The sequence below is a fragment of the Silene latifolia genome, chromosome 3 (assembly GCF_048544455.1).
Source record: "Silene latifolia isolate original U9 population chromosome 3, ASM4854445v1, whole genome shotgun sequence".
NCBI classification, from domain to species: Eukaryota; Viridiplantae; Streptophyta; class Magnoliopsida; order Caryophyllales; family Caryophyllaceae; genus Silene; species Silene latifolia.
The window spans coordinates 46,547,892-46,567,632 of NC_133528.1; the positions used below are offsets into that span (position 1 = coordinate 46,547,892).

A 19,741-nucleotide genomic window follows, 5' to 3' on the forward strand; every position below is an offset into this window, starting at 1 on the left:
TAGCGAATGGTTTTTGGTGCAACAATTTTGGAATGGTTTATATGAAGATTCTAGGAACATTCTCAATATGGGATCAAATGGAATGTTCACCGAAGTTGATGACAATCAAACATGGAACAAGATTGAGGAAATGGCGGTCCATAACTCACAATATAGTAGACCTCGCAAGGCTACTAGAGGAGGAAAGCATGAAGTGGACTCCATTACTCAATTGGGTGCTCAACTTAGTGCTCACATTGACACAATCAACTTGAAGTTTGAACAAGCTATGGCTAGACTTGAGGAAAACTCAAAATCATCGAAGCATCATGTTAATGCCATGACGGCATCCTCATCAATCCCAAGTGGGATATGTGAGAATTGTGGAACTTTGGGACATGACCAAGGTGAATGTAGGGGAACAAATGAACAAGTGAATGCTTTCCAAGCATACAAGAGTGGTACCCCTTATTCCAACTTTTACAATGAAAACACCAAATTCCATCCAAATCTCTCATACAAAAGCCAAAATGTTCAAAACCCTCAAACAACATACACTCCACCACCCATGAGAAACCAAAATCAAAGACCATTTTACAATCAAAACCAAGGTTACCAAAATCAAAATCCATACAATCACCAAAATGACCAAGGTTTTGATGTCCAAAAAGCGGTCCTCCAAATGCAAAAGAACCAACAAGAATTTTTCACCCAAATGCAAAAAGATAGCCAAGCAAAAGAAACCACCATCAACAACATTCTAGCTCACACCAAGATGTTGGAAACCCAATTGACTCAACTAGCATCTTCAAGCTCACAAAGATAAAAGAGGCAATTACCACCTCAAAGTAATCCCCCTAGACATGAAACGGTTAGTGCCATTCACTTGAGAAGTGGTACAAGGTATGAAGCACCGAAGAAGCAAGTTGAGGATGAAGTTGTGGAAGCTAGTGAAAAGGAAGAAATTGTGCAAAACTTCAAAGATGGAGAATCATCAAAAGAAGAAAGTTCAAAGAAAAATGAAGACAAGGCCAAGGAGAAGGAGCCCATTGTGATTAGACTTCCTTTTCCAAGTCGTCAAGCCAAGCCCAAATTTGATGATCAACTTGGAAAATTCATGGAAATTGTGAAGAATTTAGAAGTCTCAATTCCTTTCACGGAATTAATCAATCACGTTCCGGCCTATGCAAAGTACATGAAAGATATCCTCACAAAGAAGAAGTCGATCCGGAAATTTGAGACTATCGCCTTCACTAAGGTGAGTAGTGCAATACTTCAAGGGAGTTCACCTCCAAAGTTAAAGGATCCGGGAAGCTTCTCAATACCGTGTACCATTGGCAACACGACGATCAACAAAGCCTTATGTGATCTAGGGGCTAGTGTGAGTGTCATGCCATACTCGGTAAGTAAAAGGTTAGGGATGGGAGAGCTTAAATGCACCAACATCACACTCCAAATGGCCGATAGATCGACGAAGACACCGTTAGGGATATGGGAAGATGTCCCCGTGCGAATTGGGAAGTTTTTCATCCCGGTGGACTTTGTCATTGTTGATATGGAGGAAGATTTCAACATTCCAATCATCCTAGGAAGACCCTTTTCCACACCGCGGGTGCGGTGATTGATGTGAAACATGGAGAGCTCACTCTAGAAGTGGGAGATGAAAGCATAACTTTTAATCTTGACAAGACCATGAGAGCTCCTCGTTTGCATGAGCCATGTTTCATGATTGATCATTATAGCCGAAAAGATGAGAAGAAGAAATCGGAACTCCAATGGAAGAAGAAAATTGAAGATGCTCCATTCAAAGAGCAAGTGAATTGTGACAAGGAGAGCTTGCAAAGCTCATCAAAATCAACCAAGGAAGAAGAGGATGGCCTCATTGGCCAAGAGAAGAAATTGGGAGAGTTGTCTCCATCTAAGCAAGAGATTTTCAATGATCAACTCAATGAAGTTTGTGGTCTTTGGGACGACGAATTTGAAGGGATTTTTAATCCCTACATTGGACATGCCATCGATCATGATCAACAACAAGGGCCACGGTCTATTGAGGACCTCTACCATGATAATGAACAAGCCTTTGATTACTTCTTCAAGGTGTTGAGCAACATCAACAACACCTTGGACATGCCCCCTTGACATCTCATCAAGAATGAGAGTTTGGTGGAGTCCTCCCTAAACCACCACTTGTAAATATTTCTAACTCCCTAACTTACATTTCAATTCTTGTATTGCATTTTTGTCATCTTTGGATTTTTATTTACTTTAATCAAAATAATTGTCATGTAAGAGGGAAGTGAGGGAGGGACTAACAATTTCAATTGATGTGTAGTGCTTTACCTTAGTGTGGGGATGGCAATTGCCTAGGCTATCCATGCCTTAGTAGTGCCCCCACAATGAAGAACACAAGACTTGAAGAAAGAATGAAAGAATGATAAGGGAAATGCGCTGTGCACGGGTGGAACTGAATCCGTGTACACAGAGGAAGAATCCGAGCGGATTCCTGAGAATCCGCCCGTCTTGCAAAATCCGAGCGTCCTGCAGAAAAGACGCCCGTCTTGAACTGAGCTGAATTTTGAAATTTTCTTGACTGTTAAAGAATCCGAGCGGATTTCTGAAAATCCGCCCGTCTTGAAAAATCCGTCCGTCCAGGGAGAAAGACGTCCGTCTTTGCAACTGAGGAAAACAAGCAAATTTCTCTGGACAGAAATCCGTCCGTCTTTGAAGAAATCCGCCCGTCCCTTAACAAAAGAATCCGAGCGGATTCTACAGAATCCGCCCGTCTTTAGGCGAGTTTTGCAAAGCCTAGAAAGGGCAGAATCCGCACGGATTGCCCCTGCAGTTTTGAAAAATTTCGGTTTCTTTAAAACCCCTCCCACCTTCATCCATTCATTCATTCATTCATAAACACTACCCACAACATCAAAACCCTCATCCTCTCCATCATAAAAACAAAAACCCTCAACAACATTCAACAAAAACAAATCAAACCACCCTTCCAACTACAAATTAATCACTCCTTCTTCAACAAAAATCAAAATCAAGAACAAAATCTTCAACCTTTGAGTCGATTTTTGTTTTCATAAAGGCAAAGCTTTTCACCTTCAAATCGATTTGGGCATACTACAAAGTGAAGATTTTTCACTCTTTTCTTGGTTAGTTCATCAATGGCAAGGACTAAGGGAGCAACAAAGGCAACAAAGGCACCAAAGGCTAAGGCACTCTCACAAAGGCAAAAGGCTCTTCAAACAAAGAAAGCTTTGGCTATGGTGGTAGCAACACCAAACTTGGATGTGCAAGAACAACAACAACCTTCTATGGGAGCATCAACACCTTCTACTCCGGTAATTAATCCACTTTTGCATTATCCGGAGGTAACTTTTATTTCCGATACCCATAGAAATACCTTTGTCAAGTTTGCTATGAAATCTATTCAATCCACCAAATTCATATGTGAAGATACCTTACAAAAATTGGGTGTTCTTGAACAAACAAAAGCCTTTTTCAAAGCCATGGGGTTGAAGAAATTGTTTGAAACAAAGGAATTGACATACCCCTCCCTTGTCTTGGAATTTTTAAGTTCTTTGAAAGTCACCAAAGTTGAGAATAGAGAAAATCTCGAGTTTCGTCTAGCTAATGTTAGTAGACGCATTACCTTTAAGGAATTGGGTGAAATTTTGGGTCTTAGTGATGAATCGCGTTATCTTAAGCATTATGGAAAGTATGACCCCGAGCCTCTTTGGGAGGCAATCTCCGGGAAGAAATTTGAGGATTTTCATGCATGTCGTGCTCTTTTGGTCCATCATCCGGGCATAAGAGTATGGCACAAGGTTGTGGGAAATACCATAATTGCTAGGAAAGACACCAATCATTTCACAAGACTTGATTTTATTCTCCTTGAATTGGCTTTGAATATCGGAAGAATTCATACCAAGCCTTACAATTCTTTGAGGCTCTTGGTAGATAGATGGCTCAACATCGATAGTGGGAAGAAGGGCACGACCGTTATTGTCAATGGCGGCCTAGTCACGGTCCTAGCTAAGCACTTTGATCCTAACTTCAATAAGGATAACAAGTACAAAGCAAAGGAAGGTGGCCATCTTATTGATATGCATATTATGATTCACAAGTTCAAGTGGGTTGCTCAAAACCCCCTTGACACTAAGTATGGATGGCTAACTAGTGAAGCTAGATCGTTCACCTTGCCCTCGAAGATTTGTCGCCTAAGCGTCCACCGGACCAATTATCTACTTCCCCTTTCCGAAGAAGCCGAGTATATCATTCAACAACAAAAGGGTGATCTTGAAATGCCCTCCTCTTCCATTGTCATACCACCTTACCCCTTTGAGTATGAAGAGTTCAAACCGGAAGGAATTGAAATTGGGAAAGACTATGTGACTCTTCTCATGCAAGCAATGCACAAGCAAGCCTATGAAGATCGGAAAAATGCTTATTTGGCTCAATATCCACCCCTCCTACATTTAGCTAGGCAAGGACTCCTTGATCCATCTTGTCCTTTGCCTAGTTGGGCGGATAGAGAAGTCTTATTTCCGGGTGCATCTAGGGGCGTTGTGGGTGACAATGAGGTTGTTGGAAATGATGAAGAAGTTGATGATAATATTGAGGAAGAAGCAAGTGAAGGAGAAAAGGATGGTGAAGATGATGAAGATTAAGATGAGGAAGAAAGTGAAGAAGTAAATGACAAGGAAAGCGGCAATGTGACCACTTCTCATAAGGGAAGTGATGATGATAGCATGATGGAAGACTAGCAAGCCTTGGAGACTCCTACACTCTCATGGTTTGTCTATTTCTCTCTCTGTATTTTATTTCATTTTGATCATTGTTGGAGTAGTCCTAGCAACATCAAAGGACTCACACCTCGGTACCATTGAGGTGTCCTTATTTTATTGTTCCCATTTGTAAAATCCAAAATGACAAATTAGTTTCATGCATAGCATAGTGTGTGCATGAACTATACCCATCCTTGGACATTAGTAATAGTGTCTCACTCGGTTTGGGGAAGTTAATGCATACGCAACGGGAGGTAATCTAAATTATCCTCTCCGTCATAACAAAAACCATGCATCATGTAGCATAGCTTAGTATAGATTGCATTTAGTATAGAAATCATGCATCATCTTTGCATAATTTCCATCATTTTGGCCATTGAGGACAATGCCCATATTAGTGTGGGGATGGGAATTCTAACATTTAACTCTTATTCAAAAATCCAAAAAAATTGAAAAATTGAAAAAATCATAAAAATTGAAAAAATTGAAAACCCAAAAACAAGTTCATTTCCTTTGTATATATTGTCTTGTATATATTGTGTTTGTTTTATCCTTGTTCACATTGATTGACTACGCCACATCCGAGACATGAGGATATTGAAGACCGCATGGTATGATCTTTCCAATCTCCTTTTTCCTCTTTATGTTAATGACTATGTGGCTTTATTTTGATTGATGCGGTATAACAATGTGAATCTAGGACTTGCATTTAGATTGTTTGTCATATTAGTTGGTAGAATCATTTGCATTAGGATGTTTATATGCTAGTTGCATCATGGCATGTAGTTGCATGTTAGAAAAATTTTGCGAAACCATCTACTTGGGAAGCTTGACAAGTATATATAGGCCCTAGTAGATGCCTTTTGTTCTTAAGACTTTGCTTGTTAGAATGCTTGTAAAACACCCTAGGATGTGTCATGCTAGTATCCTTTGACCCATGGTTTAAGGCCTAGTCAAGAGTACCTTGTGGTGTGATAACTCCTTGGCTACCGTTTATTCCAAGGTGACCCTTGAAACCATGCAACCATCATTCATCCATGTTCTACCATACATTTTGTCAACAAAAGGGAATGGGCACAAAAAGAAATCAATTTGAGTTCAAGAAATGAAATGAAAAGTGAAAGAAAGTTTGCAAAAATGCATCAAATGAAAAGAGGAGCAAAAATAGAACTCCTAAGCTTCAAATACAAGGCACCCTCGTTACTAATTGGGGTGACTTTGAAAATGTTCAAAAAGAAATGCAAAAAAGTTGTCAAGTATTGAAATGCCAAAAATCAAAAAGAAATGGCAAAGAAAGTGTTCTCAAATGTCAAATGCCACAAGAAATTTGGGGGGAAAAACAAAAACAAAAGCAAACTCCCAAAGTGAAACTCAAATATCTATTGATCCCTTTATCCATCGTATCCATTTTTGTGCAAGGTAGAGCGGGGACGACCCTTCTTCTTGTCTAGGCAAGAGGGGGAATTCCGCGATCCTTCAGTGTTTCTAACACCATAGGGAGTCTATTCTTGACAAAAGCATTTAACGATTGAGGACAAAGGTACCCTAGCTTGACACAACTTGGAGGTGATTTATTGGTATCCTTCTAGGCTTAGTAGTTTGAACAAATTGCATCTATGAAGGAATGTGTACCCTTGAATTGCTTCCCTTGTAGATAATTTCCGCCACTTAGATGAGGAGAGTGGCTATTCTTTTTGTAGATGCATCCATTATGTGTTTTTGTGTGCTTAATGTTTGGATGTGTCGCCATTTTGGCAAGACCCACCTTGCCTTGCAAGAAGGCATCCTACCTCATGGTTGTCTTGTTGTGAGTTGAAGGGGTGGAGTGAGACCCGCTAATTGTCTCATATCGGCTATATTATTAGGATAGGTTAGTATTGGTCCTAGTCTTTGTCACCTCTTTACTCGGGACGAGCAAAGGTTCGGTTTGGGGATATTTGATGTGACCATAATTGGCGCATATTTAGCCCCCGAATTAGCCTTGTTTCCATGCTTTTTAGTGCTTATTTGGGTCATTTCTTATCTTTAGTTCTTTGTTTTGCATATTCTTTGAGATTTTGATCCCTTGGTAGGAAAGGAGTAAGAATCTTGCACTTTCATGGCAAAACGAGACTAAATTGATCGAATTCAATGACCAAGCATCAAGGAGAGACAAGATTAGAAGGCCTTTGTACATATCATAGTAGAAGAGCAATGTTGAGGAAAGATCCTTGAGTCCCCAAGGAAATCCCCAAGGAATTTATGAAGAAAAGGGAAGAAAAGAAGAAGTTACTATGCTGACTGACAATCCGAGCGGATTGTCAACAATCCGAGCGGATTGTCAACAATCCGTCCGTCCAGCCCCTGCACAATTCGAGCGTCCCACGCCAGAATCCGCTCGGATTCCCCCTCAACAATCCGTCCGGATTCCTCAGAATCCGCTCGGATTCCACCGCCCAAATCCGTCCGTCCCGACCTTATTCCGCCCGGATTCCTTCACAGCACGGATTGTCTTCTTCAAGCTATGAAAAGAGAAGCCCTTGTCTCCAAAAATACCGAGTCCTCCTTGCTCAACTTAAAAAGTATAATTACTAGTTTAACCCTTAGTTAACCTTAATGCATCCTCCCTAATTTTCACTATAAATACCCCATTAGTCTAATTAGAGGAGCATGTTCTTCTTATCAATAATTAGGGTAGTTAATATCAATCAAATCTCTCTTCAATATTGTAATCATGTATTAATCAAGTTTTAATCCAAGTTTTAGTTCTTTAATCTCTCTCTTGTTCATCCTTTATTTTGGGTAATTGAAGATTATTTGGGTTATTATTGGGAGATTGACAACCTCTCAATCAAACATCAAGTACTTCTATTATTCTTGCTTTATTATTGGAATCATTAGTAGGTATAATCTCTTAATCCCTTTTTAATTATTGTTAATTACTTTCATTTATTCATCATGTTTCATATTGTTGGTATGATTGACAACCTTGCTAGCATGATCAACATGATAATGAGTGAGTAGTCTCTTAGCTAGGGTTAATGGGTGATTAGGGGAAACCAACATGGGGAATGATTCATGCTTAAATTAATATGCTTTCATGTTTTATTTGCTTGCTTGTTTTGATCTCAACTCATGCACATGTTATATTTGATGAAATGCTAAGCCTATGAATCCTTGCATTTACTATCATCTTCTATCTTTTCAATGAGACTTGTAAGACATAACCCAACTCGAGTCTCATTAGACCATGCATGTTGTTGAGTAGGGAAGATTAAGTCGACTTGTAGGTGTTGTACAATCTAATCGATTCGGCTCCGGGACCCAAACTTTCCTAGGATTGTAAGATATAACCCAACTCAATCCATCACAACAATAATTGCTTGCTTATAATTTGAGAACATGTTTGTATGATCATATCCCATGATTCCCCTATGATCCCATGACACCCTAGTTCCTTTAATCAATTGTTTACACCCCTTTAATTCATCTTGCTTGTTTATTTTCATTGTTATTCTAGTTTAGTAACCTTCTACATCAACCCAATTTGTGACACCCCTTAGACACCACTAGTTACAATATAAATCTCATTTCAACTCCCGTCCCTTGGGATCCGACCTTTACTTACCTCTTTACTAATTGTAGAGTTGTTTGTGGAGCTATAAATTGTGTTTTGATTCGACCGTGACCAACGACCACATCTTTATTTGTGAACACTTAGCGGGATCGCATCACTGAGTGGAGTCACTTGCGGGAGTGGCTTCATGCCCTTGATTTCCCCTCTGTGGAACCCGCCATAGGAGGGGATGTGCACATTAAGGAACATGGGTTTTCGCTCGAAATAGATGAGCGGGGATTTCGTGGGTACGGCTGCGGTCCCTCACTGGCCGCGTGGAATATCTGTTGCGATGGGTATTCTGGCAGGACTACACACTTTAGTGTGTAGTCAGGTGAGTAGAGATCTGATGGAGTTGGGTGATGTTTGTGTTGTATCTTGTTTTGTGTAATCAGGAATTGACCCCGTTTAAATGTTTTGAAAACTGTTGTGATCCATTCGGGGATGGTGAACAGTTATTGAGCAGGTATGAGATGGCTTGCGCGAGAGATAACTGCGATGGAGTCATCACGTATTACTAGAGTCTTCCGCTGTGTCTTTGAACTTGTTTTCTTTTAGTTGGTTTTGGTTTTGGAACATTTGTATTTCATGAGACAGTTTTGGGTTTTGATGTAATCACTTCAATTCATTTACTTAATTTATGTTTCTTGACGGTCACTTTTGATTACTATGCCTCGGGTAACCGAGATATTAGCACTTCCATGCATTAGGTGGTCTTAGTAAGGCACCTTGGTGTATGGGGGTGTTACAAAGTGGTATCAGAACGATGATTTTGGTTTTGTAGTTGAGGATGGCTTGGTACCAAGGTTCATCATGGTTTTCCTCGTCATTGTTGGTGCAAATGTGCACTGGCTCGCTCCTCTCTCGACTCATAGGGGCATCGATGTCATGTCGTCAGGTATTTTGACGAGCGCGTCAAGCTTTGCGAAGGCGTCAGCAAATTGATTTTCCAATCGTTGCAAGTGGAAGTAGTCGACTTGGTCGAAGAACTCGGCCTCTTGATTGATTTTTGCTCGGTAGGGTGCTAAGCTGTCGCTTCGGATTTTCCATGATCCAGACACCTAGTTGATGACGAGTGAGGAATCGCCGTTGACCCTCAGTCTCTTGATGCCAAGTGTTATGGCTGCTTGTAGGCCGATGAGGCATGCTTCATATTCGGCGGCATTGTTGGTGACGGCGAAGTCTAGTTTGACTTAGATCGAAACATGTTCTCCCTCTGGTGATATTAGAAGTATTCCTACCTCGAAGCCTCTCAGATTATATGCACCATCGAAGTATAGGTCCCATGCATCGGAGTCGGCACAAAGGATGTCTTCGTCAGGAAGTGACCATGTGTCGGTCGTTGGATCCTCGTTGACCGGATTTTCTGCTAGGAAATCGGCGACTGCCCTTCCCTTGATAACCTTGAGGGGCATGAACTTGAGATCGAATTCGGATAGCATGAGTGTCCATCTAGACAGCCTTCTGTTTAGTACGGGTTTTTTGAAGATGTATTTGACCGGGTCCATCTTGGAGTAGATGTGAACCGTGTAGCTGAGCATGTAGTGACGCAACTTCTTTGTTAACCATACTAGGGCAAGGCATGTCTTTTCTAGTTGGGTGTATCTTGTCTCATACTCGATGAACTTTTTGTTGATGTAGTAGATGGCTCGTTCTTCGCCGTCGATTGTTTGCGCCAGCATTGCTCCCATGGCTGTGTCAGTGACAGTCAGGTATAGGGATATGGGAATTCCTTGTTGAGGTGGCATGAGGACAGGAGGTTTGGATAGGGTTTCCTTTATTCCGTCGAAGGCCTTTTGACAGTCGTCGTCCTAATCGGTGTGATTGGAGGCGCGAAGCTTCTTGAAGATTGATTCATAAATCATGGTGAGCTTGGCTATGAAGCAGTTGATGTATTGAACTTCACCGAGAAATCCTCGAATCTCCTTCTTGTTCTTAGGCCGAGGCATTTGTTGAAGGGCTTTGATTCTGGTTGGATCAATCTCAATGCCTCTTTTTCTTACGACATGTCCCAGGAGCTTTTCGGAGGTGACCCCGAATGCACATTTATGAGGATTTAGTCTCATGTTGTACATCCGCAGACGAGCGAAGAATTTTCGGAGGGCGCTGATGTGGCCGTCCCGTCCTTTTGACTTGACGATCATGTCATCGACATATACCTCTACCTTCTTATGCATCATATCATGTAGGAGAGTGGTAGCGGTTCTTTGATAGGTTGCTCCAGCGTTGATGAGGCCGAAAGGCATAACCGTGTAGCAGTATGTACCCCACTGTGTAGTGAATTCAGTCTTATGCATGTCTTCCTCGACCATTTTGATCTGGTTGTACCTAGCATACCCGTCCATGAATGATAAGAGGGCGTGCTCGGTGGTGTTGTCCACAAGGATGTCAACATGTGGCAAAGGGAAGTCGTCCTTCGGACTTGCCTTGTTCAGATCTCTGAAGTCGACGTAAACCCGAATTCTTCCGTCTTTCTTGGGCACAGGCACGATGTTGGCCACCCAATCAGAGTACTCAGACACTTTGATGAACCCAGCTTTGAACTGTTTATCCACTTCTTCCTTGATTTTTAAGGCCCATTCAAGGCGCATTCAGCGCAAAGTTTGCTTCATAGGTTTAACTCCGGGCTTAATGGGTATCCGGTGTTCTGTAATATTCCTGTCGATCCCAGGCATGTCTTTGTAGGACCAGGCGAATACGTCCTTGTATTCATGAAGGGGGTGAATGAACTGTTTTCTTTCCGAGGGGTCAAGGGTTGTCCTTATCCTAAGTTCTTGAGGTATGTTGTCGGTCCCTACGTTAATAGGTTCGGTCTCGTCAATGATGAGGGTCCTAGTTTTCCGTTTGTCAAGTTATTTGCCTAGGTGAGGTGGGTAGTCAATCAAGTCAAATTCCGCATAGTCATTCAGAATTGCATTGCAGTTAAATTGAGACGAGTCATAAGCAAACTTAGCGTTCATTAAGTCGACTCGAGCGAAAAGCTCGGATAGGACAGACATCTCATGAGCAGTCAGAGGCGACACAGTAGAGCAGGTGGCCTGATGTGACCATAATTGGCGCATATTTAGCCCCCGAATTACCATTGTTTCCATGCTTTTTAGTGCCTATTTGGGTCATTTCTTATCTTTAGTTCTTTGTTTTGCATATTCTTTGAGATTTTGATCCCTTGGTAGGAAAGGAGTAAGAATCTTGCATTTTCATGGCAAAACGAGGCTAAATTGATTGTATTCAATGACCAAGCATCGAGGAGAGACAAGACTAGAAGGCCTTTGTACATATCATAGTAGAAGAACAATGTTGAGAAATGGATCCTTGAGTCCCCGAGGAAATCCCCAAGGAATTTATGAAGAAAAGGGAAGAAAAGAAGAAGAATTGACGCTGAACTACAATCCGAACGGATTGTACCAAATCCGCCCGTCCGTCCAGCCCAATCCGAGCGTCCCACATTGGAATCCGCTCGGATTCCCCCTCACAAATCCGAGCGTCTTGCCCAAGGATCCGCTCGGATTCCTCAGCCCAGATCCGGCCGTCCCGACTCTAATCCGCACGGATTTCAGTACAGCACGATTTTCATTCTTCAAGCTACGAAAAGAGAAGCCCTTCTCTCAGAAAATACCGGATTCTCCTTGCTCAACTTAAAAAGTGTAATTACTAGTTTAGCCCTTAGTTAATCCTAATGCATCCTCCCTAATTTTCACTATAAATACCCCATTAGTCTAATTAGAGGAGCATGTTCTTCTTATCAATAATTAGAGTAGTTAATATCAATCAAATCTCTCTTCAATATTGTAATCAAGTATTAATCAAGTTTTAATCCAAGTTTTAGTTCTTTAATCTCTCTCTTGTTCTTCCTTTATTTTGGGTAATTGAAGATTATTTGGGTTATTATTGGGAGATTGACAACCTCTCAATCTAGGATTCAAGTACTTCTATTATTCTTGCTTTATTATTGGAATCATTAGTAGGTATAATCTCTTAATCCCTTTTTAATTATTGTTAATTACTTTCATTTATTCATCATGTTTCATATTGTTGGTATGATTGACAACCTTGCTAGCATGATCAACATGATAATGAGTGAGTAGTCTCTTAGCTAGGGTTTAATGGGTGATTAGGGGAAACCAACATGGGGAATGATTCATGCTTAAATCAATATGCTTTCATATCTTATTTGCTTGCTTGTTTTGATCTTAATACATGCACATGTTATATTTGATGAAATGCTAAGCCTATGAATCCTTGCATTTACTATCATCTTCTATCCTTTCAACTTGACTTGTAAGACATAACCCAACTCGAGTCTTGTTAGACCATGCATGTTGTTGAGTAGGGAAGACTAAGTCGACTTGTAGGTGTTGTACAATCTAATCGATTCGGCTCCGGGACCCAAACTTTCCTAGGATTGTAAGATATAACCCAACTCAATCCATCACAACAATAATTGCTTGCTTATAATTTGAGAACATGTTTGTATGATCATATCCCATGAATCCCCTATGAACCCATGACACCCTAGTGCCTTTAATCAATTGTTTACACCCCTTTAATTCATCTTGCTAGTTTATTTTCATTGCTATTTTAGTTTAGTAACCTTCTACATCAACTCAATTTGTGACACCCCTAAGACACTACTAGTTACAATAGAATTCTCATTTCAATACCCGTCCCTTGGGATCCGACCTTTACTTGCCTCTTTACTAATTATAGAGTTGTTTGTGAAGTATTAATTGTGTTTTGTATCGACCATTGACCAACGACCACATATGCTTAATTGTGAACACGAAATGGCCTCGATCAAAAATGGCGCCGTTGCCGGGGACGGTGTTTAATTGATTTAAGATTTCTTTTATTGTTTTTAGTTGTGCCTTTTTCACCTTGGGGAAGTAAAACTCCTCAAGGTTTGTTCTAATTGTTTTCGAGTTGTTTGATATTTTGCATGTCTAGAAGGTTACAAAGAGATTTGTTACCTTTTGACCGTGAAATCGAAAGAACCTTGACGAATAATAGGAGACTTGTTAGGAGGAATTTGGGAGGTGTTGGTGAAGTTGTTCAACCCACTAGTGAGTTTGTCAATCCTTTCGCAATAGAAGGAGAAGAAAACCCATTAAACAATACGACACAAAATCCACCTACAATGCCTAAATTCTCGTCACACTCCATACCCACCGAGGAGGATCTACCAAATGGTACTCCTACACCACAACATCTTACCGGAAACTTTATTGCCAAGTCCGCCTTCATCCAACTAGTTGAGAGGAGCCAATTCGGGGGAATGCCTAGTGAGGACCCTCATTCTCATATGGAAACCTTTTGCGATTATTGTGAAGCTATCTCTCAAACGGGCGTGACTCAAGACCAAATAAGATGGATCTTATTTCCTTTTTCGTTAATCGGCACCGCAAAGCAATGGTTGAAGGGCCTTGATAAGGCCACCCTTGGAATAGATTCTTGGAAGAAGTTAGCTCTAGCCTTCTACAAAAAATTCTACCCACCGGAAAAGACTAACATGCTAAGAGCTCAAATTACGGGTTTTAAGCAAAGGGATGAAGAATCTTTGTATGAAGCTTGGGAGCGGTTCAAAGGTATTTGTCGCTCATGTCCTCACCATGGACTTAGCGAATGGTTTTTAGTGCAACAATTTTGGAATGGTTTATATGAAGATTCTAGGAACATTCTCAATATGGGATCAAATGGAATGTTCACCGAAGTTGATGACAATCAAACATGGAACAAGATTGAGGAAATGGCGGTCCATAATTCACAATATAGTAGACCTCGCAAGGCTACTAGAGGAGGAAAGCATGAAGTGGACTCCGTTACTCAATTGGGTGCTCAACTTAGTGCTCACATTGACACAATCAACTTGAAGTTTGAACAAGCTATGGCTAGACTTAAGGAAAACTCAAAAACATCGAAGCATCATGTCAATGCCATGACGGCATCCTCATCTATCCCAAGCGGGATATGTGAGAATTGTGGAACTTTGGGTCATGACTCAAGTGAGTGTAGGGGAACAACCGAACAAGTTAATGCTTTCCAAGCTTACAAAAGTGGTACCCCTTATTCAAATTTTTACAATGAAAACACCAAGTTCCATCCAAATCTCTCATACAAAAGCCAAAATGTTCAAAACCCTCAAACAACATACACTCCACCACCCATGAGAAATCAAAATCAAAGACCCTTTTACAATCAAAACCAAGGTTACCAAAATCAAAATCCATACAATCACCAAAATGACCAAGGTTTTGATGTCCAAAAAGCGGTCCTCCAAATGCAAAAGAATCAACAAGAATTTTTCACTCAAATGCAAAAAGATAGCCAAGCAAAAGACACCACCATCAACAACATTCTAGCTCACACCAAGATGTTGGAAACACAATTGACTCAACTAGCATCTTCAAGCTCACAAAGACAAAAGGGGCAATTACCACCTCAAAGTAATCCCCCTAGGCATGAAACGGTTAGTGCCATTCACTTGAGAAGTGGTACAAGATATGAAGCACCGAAGAAGCAAGTTGAGGATGAAGTTGTGGAAGCTAGTGAAAAGGAAGAAATTGTGCAAAACTCCAAAGATGGAGAATCATCAAGAGAAGAAAGTTCAAAGAAAAATGAAGACAAGGCCAAAGAGAAGGAGCCCATTGTGATTAGACTTCCTTTTCCAAGTCGTCAAGCCAAGCCCAAATTTGATGATCAACTTGGAAAGTTCATGGAAATTGTGAAGAACTTAGAAGTCTCAATTCCTTTCACGGAATTAATCAATCATGTTCCGGCCTATGCAAAGTACATGAAAGATATCCTCACAAAAAAGAAGTCGATCCGGAAACTTGAGACTATCGCCTTCACTAAGGTGAGTAGTGCAATACTTCAAGGGAGTTCACCTCCAAAGTTAAAGGATCCGGGAAGCTTCTCAATACCGTGTACCATTGGCGACACAACGATCAACAAAGCCTTATGTGATCTAGGGGCTAGTGTGAGTGTCATGCCGTACTCGGTGAGTAAAAGGTTAGGAATGGGAGAGCTTAAATGCACCAATATCACACTTCAAATGGCCGATAGATCGACGAAGACACCATTAGGGATATGGGAAGATGTCCCCGTGCGAATTGGGAAGTTTTTCATCCCGGTAGACTTTGTCATTGTTGATATGGAAGAAGATTCCAACATTCCAATCATCTTAGGAAGACCTTTCCTACACACCGCCGGTGCGGTGATTGATGTGAAACATGGAGAGCTCACTCTAGAAGTGGGAGATGAAAGCATAACTTTTAATCTTGACAAGACCATGAGAGCTCCTCGTTTGCATGAGCCATGTTTCATGATTGATCATTATAGCCGAAAAGATGAAAGGAAGAAATCGGAACTCCAATGGAGGAAGAAAATTGAAGATGCTCCATTCAAAGAGCAAGTGAATTGTGACAAGGAGAGCTTGCAAAGCTCATCAAAATCAACCAAGGAAGAAGAGGATGGCCTCATTGGCCAAGAGAAGAAATTGGGAGAGTTGTCTCCATCTAAGCAAGAGATTTTCAATGATCAACTTAATGAAGTTTGTGGTCTTTGGGACGACGAATTTGAAGGGATCTTTAACCCCTACATTGGGCATGCCATCGATCATGATCAACAACAAGAGCCACGGTCTATTGAGGACCTCTACCACAATAATGAACAAGCGTTTGATTACTTCTTCAAGGTGTTGAGCAACATCAACAACACCTTGAACATGCCCCCTTGACATCTCATCAAGAATGAGAGTTTGGTGGAGTCCTCCCTAAACCACCACTTGTAAATACTTCTAACTCCCTAACTTACATTTCAATTCTTGTATTGCATTTTTGTCATTTTTGGATTTTATTTACTTTGATGAAAATAATTGTCATGTAAGAGAGAAGTGAGGGAGGGACTAACGATTTCAATTGATGTGTAGTGCTTTACCTTAGTGTGGGGATGGGAATTGCCTAGGCTATTCATGCCTTAGTAGTGCCCCCACAACGAAGAACACAAGAAATAGAGAAGAATGGAAGAATGGTAAAGAGAAATGCATTGTGCACGAATGAAGTGAATCCGGGTACAAAGGACAAGAATCCGAGCGGATTACTGCTAATCCGCCCGTCTTCAGCAAATCCGAGCGTCCTTCTGAGAAGACGCCCGTCCTGACCTGAGCTGAAATTGAAGAATTCTTGACTGTTAAAGAATCCGAACGTATTTCTGGAAAGACGCCCGTCTCACAGAATCCGTTCGTCTTTTATACAAGACGCCCGTCTTGCAGCTGAAGAAAACAAAGAAAAATCTCTGGACTTAAATCCGTCCGTCCTGAAGCAAATCCGCCCGTCCCTCAACAGAAGAATCCGAGCGGATTCCCCAGAATCCGCCCGTCTCTAGGCGGGATTTTGAAAATTTTGAAGCTGCAGAATCCGCACGGATTGTCCCTACGTTTTGAAATTGTCGACTTCTTTATAACCCACCCCACCTTCATTCATTCATTCATTCCTTCATAAACACTACCCACAACATCAAAACCCTCATCCTCTCCATCACAAAAACAAAAACCCTCAACAAAATCCACCAAAATCAAATCAAACCATCCTTCAAACAACAAATCAATCACTCCATCTTCAATAACAATCAAAACCAAGAACAAAATCTCCAACCTTTGAATCGATTTTTGATTTCATAAAGGCAAAGCCTTTCACCTTCAAATCGATTTGGGCATTCTACAAATTGAAGATTTTTGATTCTTTTCTTGGTTAGTTCATCAAATGGCAAGGACAAAGGGAGCAACAAAGGCACCAAAGGCAAAGGCTCTCTCTCAAAGGCAAAAAGCTCTCCAAACAAAGAAAGCTTTGGCAATGGTGGTAGCAACATCAAACTTGGAAGTGCAACAACAACAACAAACTTCTATGGGAGCATCACCTTCTACTCCGGTAATCGATCAACTCTTGCATTATCCGGAGGTAACTTTTATTTCCGATACCCATAGAAAGACATTTGGCAAGTTTGCTATGAAATCAATTCAATCCACCAAATTCATATGTAAAGATGCTTTGGAGAAATTGGGTGTTCTTGAACAAACAAAAGCCTTTTTCAATGCCATGGGTTTGAAGAAATTGTTTGAAACAAAGGAAGTAACATACCCCTCCCTTGTCTTGGAATTCTTAAGTTCTTTAAAAGTGACAAAAGTTGAAAATAGGGAAAATCTTGAGTTTCGTCTAGCTAACACTAGTAGACGCATTACCTTTTCGGAATTGGGTGAAATTTTGGGTCTTAGCGATGAAAAGAAATATCATAAGCAATATGGGAAGTATGACCCCGAGCCTCTTTGGGAGGCAATCTCCGGGAAGAAATTTGATGATTTTCATGCTTGTCGTGCTCTTTTGGTCCATCATCCGGGCATAAGAGTATGGCACAAAGTTGTGGGAAATACCATAATTGCTAGGAAAGACACCAATCATTTCACAAGACTTGATTTTATTCTCCTTGAATCGGCTTTGAATATTGGAAGAATTCATACCAAGCCTTATAATTCTTTGAGGCTATTGGTTGATAGATGGCTCCATGTAGATAGTGGGAAGAAGGGTAAAACCGTTATTGTTAATGGCGGCCTAGTCACGGTCCTAGCCAAGCACTTTGATCCTAATTTCAATAAGGATAGCAAGTACAAGGCAAAGGAAGGTGGCCATCTTATTGATATGTCTATCATGATTAACAAGTTCAAGTGGGTTGCTCACAATCCCCTTGACACCAAGTATGGGTGGCTTACTAGTGAGGCTCGATCATTCACTTTACCCGCGAAGATTTGTCGTCTAAGTGTCCACCGGACCAACTATTTACTTCCCTATCCGAAGAAGCCGAGTACATCATTCAACAACAAAAGGGTGATCATGAAACCCCCTCCTCTTCCATTGTTATACCGCCTTACCCCTTTGTGTATGAAGAGTTCAAACCGGAAGGAGTTGAAATTGGGAAAGACTATGTCACTCTTCTTATGCAAGCCATGCACAAGCAAGCTTATGAAGATCGGAAGAATGCATATTTGGCTCAATATCCTCCCCTCCTACATTTAGCTAGGCAAGGACTCCTTGATCCATCTTGTCCTTTGCCTAGTTGGGCGGATAAAGAAGCCTTATTTCCGGGTGCATCAAGGGACGTGGTGGAAGACAATGAGGTTGTTGGAAATGGTGAAGAAATTGATGATAATATTGAGGAAGAAGCAAGTGGAGATGGAGAAGGAAATGGAGAAAGAGATGGTGAAGATGATGATGAACAAGATGAGGAACAAGATGAAGAAGAAAGTGCCAAGGAAAGTGGCAATGTGACCACTTCTCATGAGGGAAGTGATGATGATAGCATGATGGAAGACTAGCCTTGGAGACTCCTACTCTCCCACGGTTTGTCTATATCTCTTTGTATTTTATTTCATTTTGATCATTGTTGGTTTAGTCCTAGCAACATCAAAGGACTCACACCTCGGTTCCATTGAGGTGTTCTTTTTATTGTTCCCATTTGTAAAATCCAAAATGACAAATCTAGTTTCATGCATAGCATAGTGTGTGCATGAACTACACCCATCCTTTGACACTAGCAATAGTGTCTTATTTGGTTTGGGGAAGTTAATGCATACACAACGGGAGGTAATCTAAATTATCCTCTCCGTCATAACAAAAACCATGCATCATGTAGTGTAGCTTAGTGTAGAATTGCATTTAGTATAGAAATCATGCATCATCTTTGCATAATTTCCATCATTTTGGCCATTGAGGACAATGCCCATATTAGTGTGGGGATGGGAATTCTAACATTTAACTCTTATTCAAAAAACCATAAAAATTGAAAAAAATTGAAAAACCAAAAACAAGTTCATTTCCTTTGTATATATTGTCTTGTATATATTGTGTTTGTTTTATCCTTGTTCACTTTGATTGACTACGCCACATCCGAGACATGAGGATATTGAAGACCGCATGGTATGATCTTTCCAATCTCCTTTTTCCTCTTTATGTTAATGACTATGTGGCTTTATTTTGATTGATGCGGTAAAAACAATGTGAACTTAGGACTTGCATTTAGTTTATATGGCATATTAGTTGGTAGAATCATTTGCATTAGGATGTGTATATGCTAGTTACATCATGGCATGTAGTTTGCATGTTAGAAAAATTTTGCGAAACCGTCTATTTGGGAAGCTTGACAAGTGTATATAGGCCCTAGTAGATGCTTTTTATTCTTAAGACTTTGCTTGTTAGAATACTTGTAAAATACCCTAGGATGTGTCATGCTAGTATCCTTTGACCCATGGTTTAAGGCCTAGTCAAGAGTACCTTGTGGTGTGATAACTCCTTGGCTACCGTTTATTCCAAGGTGACCCTTGAAACCATGCCTG

At 40.8% G+C, this 19,741-nt stretch overlaps 1 non-coding gene across 1 annotated transcript; it reads right to left on the reverse strand.

Annotated features, from left to right (window-relative positions):
* Nucleotides 1-13,870: 13,870 nt before the first annotated feature.
* On the reverse strand, nucleotides 13,871-13,977 carry LOC141650567 (small nucleolar RNA R71). The gene has a single exon (XR_012546592.1). It is a non-coding gene; the product is annotated as a small nucleolar RNA R71 (small nucleolar RNA).
* Nucleotides 13,978-19,741: the final 5,764 nt, after the last annotated feature.